Source organism: Mus musculus, chromosome 5, assembly GCF_000001635.26.
Source record: "Mus musculus strain C57BL/6J chromosome 5, GRCm38.p6 C57BL/6J".
NCBI lineage: Eukaryota > Metazoa > Chordata > Mammalia > Rodentia > Muridae > Mus > Mus musculus.
The window spans coordinates 80,095,902-80,104,588 of NC_000071.6; the positions used below are offsets into that span (position 1 = coordinate 80,095,902).

The following is an 8,687-nucleotide window of genomic DNA, read 5'->3' on the forward strand; positions in this document are numbered from 1 at the left end:
GAAATAGCCTAAAGAGTAAAATCTGAGTTCTATTAGAATATAGCAGATTGAGTCACATATTTTCATCTTTCCCCTACTGAAGCTACTTTGACTTTCAAAATAAAAGATATAATAAAACAAAAAGCACATAAGATAAAGAAAATTAAATAAAGCACGAGAGTAATAATTCTTTTACAACAAGAAATCAAATGAGTCATTAGTGACTTATAAAAGCAAAAAAATTAATAATAAAATAAAAAGTAAAATAAAACCAAATAGAGCACCAAGAGAGAAATTTCATATATAAGTTTAATCATATAGTAAATAGTAGAAGTGCTTTTCAGTTAAGTATATTAGTTTTCTTAAAAGTCATCTTTTTTTTTTTTTTTTGGTCAAAAATATAAGATCACTTGTTTAAAGTTATATTAAAAATTACTTAAAATCTTGGAACATTACTTTCTATTAAAATAATTTTAATTTAAAATAATTTATTAATTTAAATTAAATTATTAAGAACCCAGTTTACTTTGTGAAACTGTTGATCTGAGTGCATTTGACAGTAATATTGATGCCTTCAGAGACCTGCCTCAGTCTGTAGGTATGGCAACAACAAACTCCCACTGAAGGTGTAGCTTTTAAAAAATAAAAGTGCAATTCTTACAGTTGTGCAAAGAATGTGCACTCCAAGGTTAATAAACCAAGATAGACTCAGTTTGCTGAGGGCCTATTTCTTGGTTCACTCTTCAGTTTCTCTGTGTGCTACATGATAGAAATTGCCAATAAGCTGTTCTGTGCCTATTTGTTAAGGACATTTACTCCATCCATGAAGATTAGACCCTCATGGAATAATCCCCTCCCAGTGATGCCCATACTGCTAAATTCTTAGGGGATATGATTTCATGAAGTTTTACAAAATTTTACACCATAATTTTTTTTTAAAAAATTTAATGCAAGGCTCTTTTGTCAAGTAATAGTAATAATACCTTTTGGGCTTTCATTTGGCTCATTCAGAATCAACTTAATGTTAAATCACTACTTCTACAACTCTGAATATATAAACCCATGTATATAATTGATTAAAATGTTAAAGGATTATATTAAGTAAAATTGTATCTCAGAACATTATTTGTCTTGCATATACAAGTTAATTCATTTGAAATTCTAGATATTCTTACTTATTTTCAACTCAAAACTGCCTATATCTCTAGTACTAGGGCTTCTAACATTATCCTATCTTTTTGGGTACCCACATGGGCTTGCTCATATACCTGCACACACACACACACACACACACACAGAGAGAGAGAGAGAGAGAGAGAGAGAGAGAGAGAGAGAGAGAGAGAGAGTCAGACAGAGACAGAGAGACAGGGAGAGATAGACAGATACAGAGAGAGACAGAGAGAGACAGACACAGAGACACAGAGATAGAGACAGACAGAAACAGAGTCAGAGTCAGAGAAAGAGAAAGAAATGGGGAATCAGAGATAGGATGAGAAAGAAAGACACATAACCATAATGAAAATTGAAAAAGAACTCTAGTATCCTAAAAGAAGAGTTTAATTTTCTATGAATTCTTTATCATAAAGATAGCTAATAGAACAAGAGTAAAATCATGGAAGAGACATTTGTTGTGAATTTCTTAAATATAAAATATGAAAAATATCCTCAGAAAATGTTTTATCTTTATTTACTATTACCTATAGTAAGGTGCACATTATTAAAGTGTCACAGACCTTTAGTAATAAGGATGATAACACAATATACATGTGGTCTCAGTGCAGTCAGAAAAAATAACATTTGAGCAGTGTAAAACAAAGTTACTTTAATAGGCATCTTAGCCAGTGTACTATTTCTGCAGAGTCATTATAACTAAGTCAGTTCTTACAAAAGAAAGAATTAACTGGAGATTTGCTTAAACCTCAGAAATTTATCTTTAGGCTCATGAGGGCACACAGGGCACTATTGTGGTAGCTAAGAGCTACATTAAGATCTTCAGGCTAAGAGGGGAGCTAAGTCTAGATGTTTAATTGAAATTAAAACTTTAAAACCAAACCCAAAGACATACCCCTTAACTCCTCTCAAATAGTGATACTCCCTAAAGACTAAGGACTCAAATAAATAGGCTTATTGGTGACATTTTTATTTAAATATCCTCAAGAGAATAAAGCAAACAATAACTTATCAGTGAGATATAACAATAGAATGTCCATTTATATTTATATTGTTATTTGAGTATTTATAAGTATATATCATATATACAACTTGTGTTTATATTATGTTAGGTTATAGAGGATATATATATATATATATATATATATATATATATATATACATATATATATATATACATATATATATCTTATCATGAAACAAATATAAATATATCATACAATAAATATTATACAACAGACAAATGTATATATATATATACACATATATATGTATATATATAGCATATATATATGCTAAGAATATTGTATATTATCTAAACATAAAATACTGAATTTTACCAAGCTAGTTTACTGATATATGTGACAGAAAGAATTTAAAAACAAATATTAAATTATTTGAATATGAATTTAGACGTTTTCACCTAATATATTAATTTTTAGGAAAGATGAAATCGACATAATTGATTCCCAAATCAATGAAATGTTAAATCTGTTATGACATTTATACAAATGATGTATGAACTCTGCAATGTAGACATACAAGTGAGGCTTATCCAAATAATAAAACAATTAATTACTCTGATTGAAATCACGATATTTTATAGCATATAAAATGTTATATGAGGAAATGTCATTTCCTAAAACACAAGAAAATAAGACTTATTTAACTTATTAATGTAGCTTACAAATCCTAAATTTAATTTTACCTAATTCAACTGAACATTAAGTGACTAAGACTCTAATATTTCTTTGACAAATGGGATGAATTCATATCAGATATTTATTAATATAATTTATCATAGAAATATGTATCAGAAGACAAAAGTATAACACTATTACATCTAAAAACAAAGACCTGCTTACTTCAGCAGCATATACACTAAAATGTAAACAATACAGAGAATGTTTGTGTGGCTGCTGCACAAGGTTGACACATGAATTTGGAATGTACTCCATATTTTTATGAAAAGTTCGTGCGCGTGCACACACACACACACAACTGTGTGCTAAAAAAGCAATATGTGCATAGCACTATGTGCCTTTATAAAGAAATTAGAATGGTGGTAGTTGAGAGAGGAAATTATGGTATGGATGTAATATGTGAGAGAAGAGTAAATTAATAAAAAAGAAAAGACAATATTGAAAAGGCATTTTTATTATTTAAGATAGTTTTTGATAGGTTAATACATTCATATAAAACATTCTTGTTACTCTTTTTCTCTTTGCTCTTATAAATGTACCACACCTATCAATTCTAGCAGATAGAGTCATTTTTTTTTTTTTATGGACAGACTAGTTTAATTAGGATCATTTTCAAGTCCACTGGATGGAAATGTTATTCATAGGATGCTGTTGAGATGACCAGTGGTTACAGATAGGAAGCAATGACTTCCCTTTTCATGAATGGATTAATAGGAAGTACTTCACATTGATAGGAAGGTTGCCTTGAAGACCTCCTCCATCTATTCATCACTTTTGGCAGACACCTCCTTGTACAGACCCAGGTTAGGCATCTATAACTAATGAATGATAATTATTAATATAACACACTGTATTGTTAAGAGCTAACATTTCACAGCCTTTCTCAATGTCTTTGGGTCCCCAAATTCTTTCAGCCCCTTCTTCTGTAACACTCCCTGAACTTTGGAAAGGACAGAGTATATTTGTTTTTTAGACTTAGTCAACATTCATTTATTCTGAGGATCTTGTGCAGCTAGGAGTTTCTGCACTCACCAGAGTTCACTAAATACAGCACCCACCCTTTTTTTAAAAATAAGTCTGAGAAGGTTTTTAAACATAGACACATAGGAAGAAAAACAATATTAAACAATCATAGCTCCCAACAGCTCCCAGGGACTAAACCACCAACCAAAAAGTACACATGGAGGGACCCATGGGTCCAGCCGCATATGTAGCAGAGGATGGCCTTGTTTGGACATCAATGGGAGGAGAGGCCCTTGGTCCTGGGAAGGTTTGATGCCCCAGTGTAGGGGAATGCAAGAGCAGGGAGGCAGCAGTGGGTGTATGAGTGCAGGGGGACACCCCTTAGAAGTAGCAGTGGATGGGATGGTTTTTTTTTGGGGGGGGGAGGTGAGGGGGAGAACCTGGATAGGGAATAACATATGAAATCTAAATAAAGAAAATATCCAATAAAAACATATTTGCTTAAGATATTTCTGAACACTGAATCTTTATTGATCAATCAAAAACCAATTGGGGACAAGGACCCTCAGTGTCTGGCATGTAGATTCCTATATGATATTAAAAGCCAAATTAACACAAAACATTAGAATCAATCCCCAAGAAGGTTTCTCTGAAGAACCTTTTCCTGGCATGGGTTTTCAAACATGTTTATAGTACCAGTTACAGATTATGTCCTTTGTTACTGGGCCTCAAATTCAATCAGAGAGTGATTGGTTACATCAACATTGGCACAAGTGGGTACACATGACACTACTTGAAGGCTGGTTTCATAGTTTTCAGAGCAATAGCTGCTTATGAATGCCTTTTCAACTCTATCAGGTTGCACAGTACATTCCATCCTGTGAAATATAGCTGATGAGGGTGGGGCATCTTTCAATTCAGTTCCAACCTATTTTTCATGACCATGAAACAAAGATGTCTGTGTGTTTACACTGAGATTTTAAATGGCCCCCAACAATTAAAGATCCTGCAATTTACCTTGATTGTTTTATAAAAAGGTCCCCATTACAATTATTACTTGAGTTATTTAAAAATTGTAGGAATATTTATAAAATAAATAACACTATAATAACAATAATAATTTCATCTTCAAAAACATAAGAGAAAAAATCCTGTAATCTTATAATAATTATTCTCTGTAATTGTATCTTCTGATAATACAATCGATATCTCTCTCTTAAAATCCATGTGCAAGGAGAACATAACTTGAATGAATATGAGCAGATTGTTCAATAACATGAGAAAGTATGCAGATGTGGCTAACGAAATAGTTAATTGTGCAAAAGTTCTTGCCACAAAACCTGATGGGTAACCTGAACTGTCTTCTGGGACTGGCGTGATGGAAGGAGAGTAAGTGACTTCTGAAAGTGGTTTTCTGACAACTCATGCTCATTAGCACATATGCGGCCACACACAAATACTAAATAAACAAGCTAATAAATGGATGTAACATTCATTAAGTCAGTAAACTGTTATTCTTTTATACTAGTATGGTAAATATGTGACAGGGTAAAATATCTTAAAGATTTTGTTTTATTCGTGTTGAAATAGAGAATCATATCCACGTATGTATTTCTGCAGAGAATTATAATGAAAATGAGAAGGTTATAGGGATATTTAAGACTGGCTACAGACATTTCATCGACTTTATATATATTATATCATAGCTACACATAGCTTTTTTTTTTCTCTCTGCTTAGGGACTTACTTGTACGGCTGAAAACACAACCTTAGAGGCATTTCGATATTGCCTGGCCAACAGAATGGCTGATACTTTTATTCTTCCAAGTCTACATGGTGTTGTGTTTGTTCTTTGTCTCCTTTATGTTTACTGCTATTATAAAAAATTGTCCCAATATCTAGAAAACAAATATTGTTCTCTTTCCAAATCCACTGGACTCATCTTTCCACTGTTCAATTTCTATGGCCATTTTCTCTGCTTTCTTGAGCCCTTGATAAAGAGAATACTGGATGGCTTAAAAATTGTGTGGGTGACTATTAGATAAAGGAATATAATAAATCCCATGTATCACAGTGCATCTAAGCCCTTTCTTATTGATTTATTTGAAATTATACGACTATATTTACACAAAACAAAGATAAAAGATAGTATATATGGATATGAGTATAGAATAGGTTGCATTGGATATGAGAAACCTGAATATAAAGAACACAGAGATTGCTCCATGTATAAAAATTCAATCATGAGAATCTGAATTCAGATCCCCAGCACCTATATATTAAGTCAGGCATGGTGGCTTATAAATCAGTAGTCCTTTCAAGTGTGGAACAAATACAGATATTACAGGCTCACTTCCAGCTAAACTTAATGAACGAACTGCAACTGCAATGAATGAGAGACTGTGTCATACAAAAATACAAGAATTAAATTAAGGTAAAAGAGAAACAAAGAAGGACAATGTCAGTATTTGACTTTCATGCATGTATACATGTATTTTTACATATGAGCATGTGTGAGAACATACACATACACGATACATATATAGAATTAGAATGCAATACAATAGGTTTGTTTTTGTTTTTTTGTTTTTTTTATATATTTTTTTAATTTATTTTTATTAGGTATTTTCCTCGTTTACATTTCCAATGCTATCCCAAAAGTCTCCCATACTCACCCCCCCCCTATCACCTACCCTCCCACTCCCCCTTTTTGGCCCTGGCGTTCCCCTGTACTGGGGCATATAACGTTTGTTAAGTCCAAAGGGCCTCTCTTTCCAGTGATGGCTGATTAGGCCATCTTTTGATACATATGCAGCTAGAGACAAGATCTACGGGGTACTGGTTAGTTCATATTGTTGTTCCACCTATAGGGTTGCAGTTACCCTTAGCTCCTTGGGTACTTTCTCTAGCTCTTCCATTGGGGGCCATGTGACCCATCCACTAGCTGACTGTGAGCATCCACTTCTGTGTTTGCTAGGCCCCGGCATAGTCTCACAAGACACAGCTATATCTGGGTCCTTTCAGCAAAATCTTGCTAGTGTATGCAATGGTGTCAGCGTTTGGATTATAGGATGGATCCCTGGATATGGCAATCACTAGATGGTCCATCCTTTCGTCACAGCTCCAAATTTTGTCTCTGTAACTCCTTCCATGGGTGTTTTGTTCCCATTTCTAGGAAGGGGCAAAGTGTCCACACTTTGGTCTTCCTTCTTCTTGAGTTTCATGAGTTTAACAAATTGTATCTTATATCTTGTGTATCCAAAGTTTCTGGGCTAATATCCACTTATCAGTGAGTACATATTGTGCGAGTTCCTTTGTAATTGGGTTACCTCACTCAGGATGATACCCTCCAGGTCCATCCATTTGCCTAGGAATTACATAAATTCATTTTTTTTAATAGCTGAGTAGTATTCCATTGTGTACATGTACAACATTTTCTGTATCCATTCCTCTGTTGAGGGGCATCTGGATTCTTTCCAGCTTCTGGCTATTATAAATAAGGCTGCTATGAATATAGTGGAGCATGTGTCCTACTTACCATCTTCTGGATATATGCCCAGGAGAGGTATTGCCGGATCCTACGGTAGTACTATGTCCAATTTTCTGAGGAACCGCCAGACTGATTTCCAGAGTGGTTGTACAAGCTTGCAATCCCACCGACAATGGAGGAGTGTTCCTCTTTCTCCACATCCTTGCCAGCATCTGCTGTCACCTGAATTTTTGATCTTAGCCATTCTGACTGGTGTGAGGTGGAATCTCAGGGTTGTTTTGATTTGCATTTCCCTGATGATTAAGGATGTTGAACGTTTTTTCAGGTGCTTCTCTGCCATTCGGTATTCCTCAGGTGAGAATTCTTTGTTCAGGTCAGAGCCCCATTTTTTAATGGGGTTATTCGATTTTCTGGACTCCACCTTCTTGAGTTCTTTATATATATATATTGGATATTAGTTCCCTATCCGATTTGGGATATGTAAAGATCCTTTCCCAATCTGTTGGTGGTCTTTTTGTCTTATTGACGGTGTCTTTTGCTTTGCAGAAGCTTTGCAATTTTATGAGGTCCCATTTATCAATTCTTGATCTTACAGCACAAGCCATTGCTATTCTATTCAGGAATTTTTCCCCTGTACCCATATCTTTGAGGCTTTTCCCTACTTTCTCCTCTATAAGTTTCAGTGTCTCTGGTTTTATGTGGAGTTCCTTGATCCACTTAGATTTGACCTTAGTACAAAGAGATTAGAATGGATCGATTTGAATTCTTCTACATGATAACAACCAGTTGTGCCAGCACCATTTGTTGAAAATGCTGTCTTTTTTCCACTGGATGGTTTTAGCTCCCTTGTCAAAGATCAAGTGACCATAGGTGTGTGGGTTCATTTCTGGGGCTTCAATTCTATTCCATTGGTCTACTTGTCTGTCACTATACCAGTACCATGCAGTTTTTATCACAATTGCTCTGTAGTACAGCTTTAGGTCAGGCATGGTGATTCCACCAGAGGTTCTTTTATCCTTGAGAAGAGTTTTTGCTATCCTAGGTTTTTTGTTATTCCAGATGAATTTGCAGATTGCCCTTTCTAATTCCTGGAAGAATTGAGTTGGAATTTTGATGGGGATTGCATTGAATCTGTAGATTGCTTTTGGCAAGATAGCCATTTTTACTATATTGATCCTGCCAATCCATGAGCATGGGAGATCTTTCCATCTTCTGAGATCTTCTTTAATTTCTTTCTTCAGAGACTTGAAGTTCTTATCATACAGATCTTTCACTTCCTTAGTTAGAGTCATGCCAAGGTATTTTATATTATTTGTGACTATTGAGAAGGGTGTTGTTTCCCTAACTTCTTTCTCAGCCTGTTTATTCTTTGTGTAGAGAAA

The 8,687-nt window shown here is 34.3% G+C and overlaps 1 non-coding gene across 1 annotated transcript; it reads left to right on the top strand.

Annotated features, from left to right (window-relative positions):
* Positions 1-3,006: 3,006 nt before the first annotated feature.
* Gm24304 lies at positions 3,007-3,113 on the top strand. Its single transcript, XR_003956056.1, has one exon. It is a non-coding gene; the product is annotated as a U6 spliceosomal RNA (small nuclear RNA).
* Positions 3,114-8,687: the final 5,574 nt, after the last annotated feature.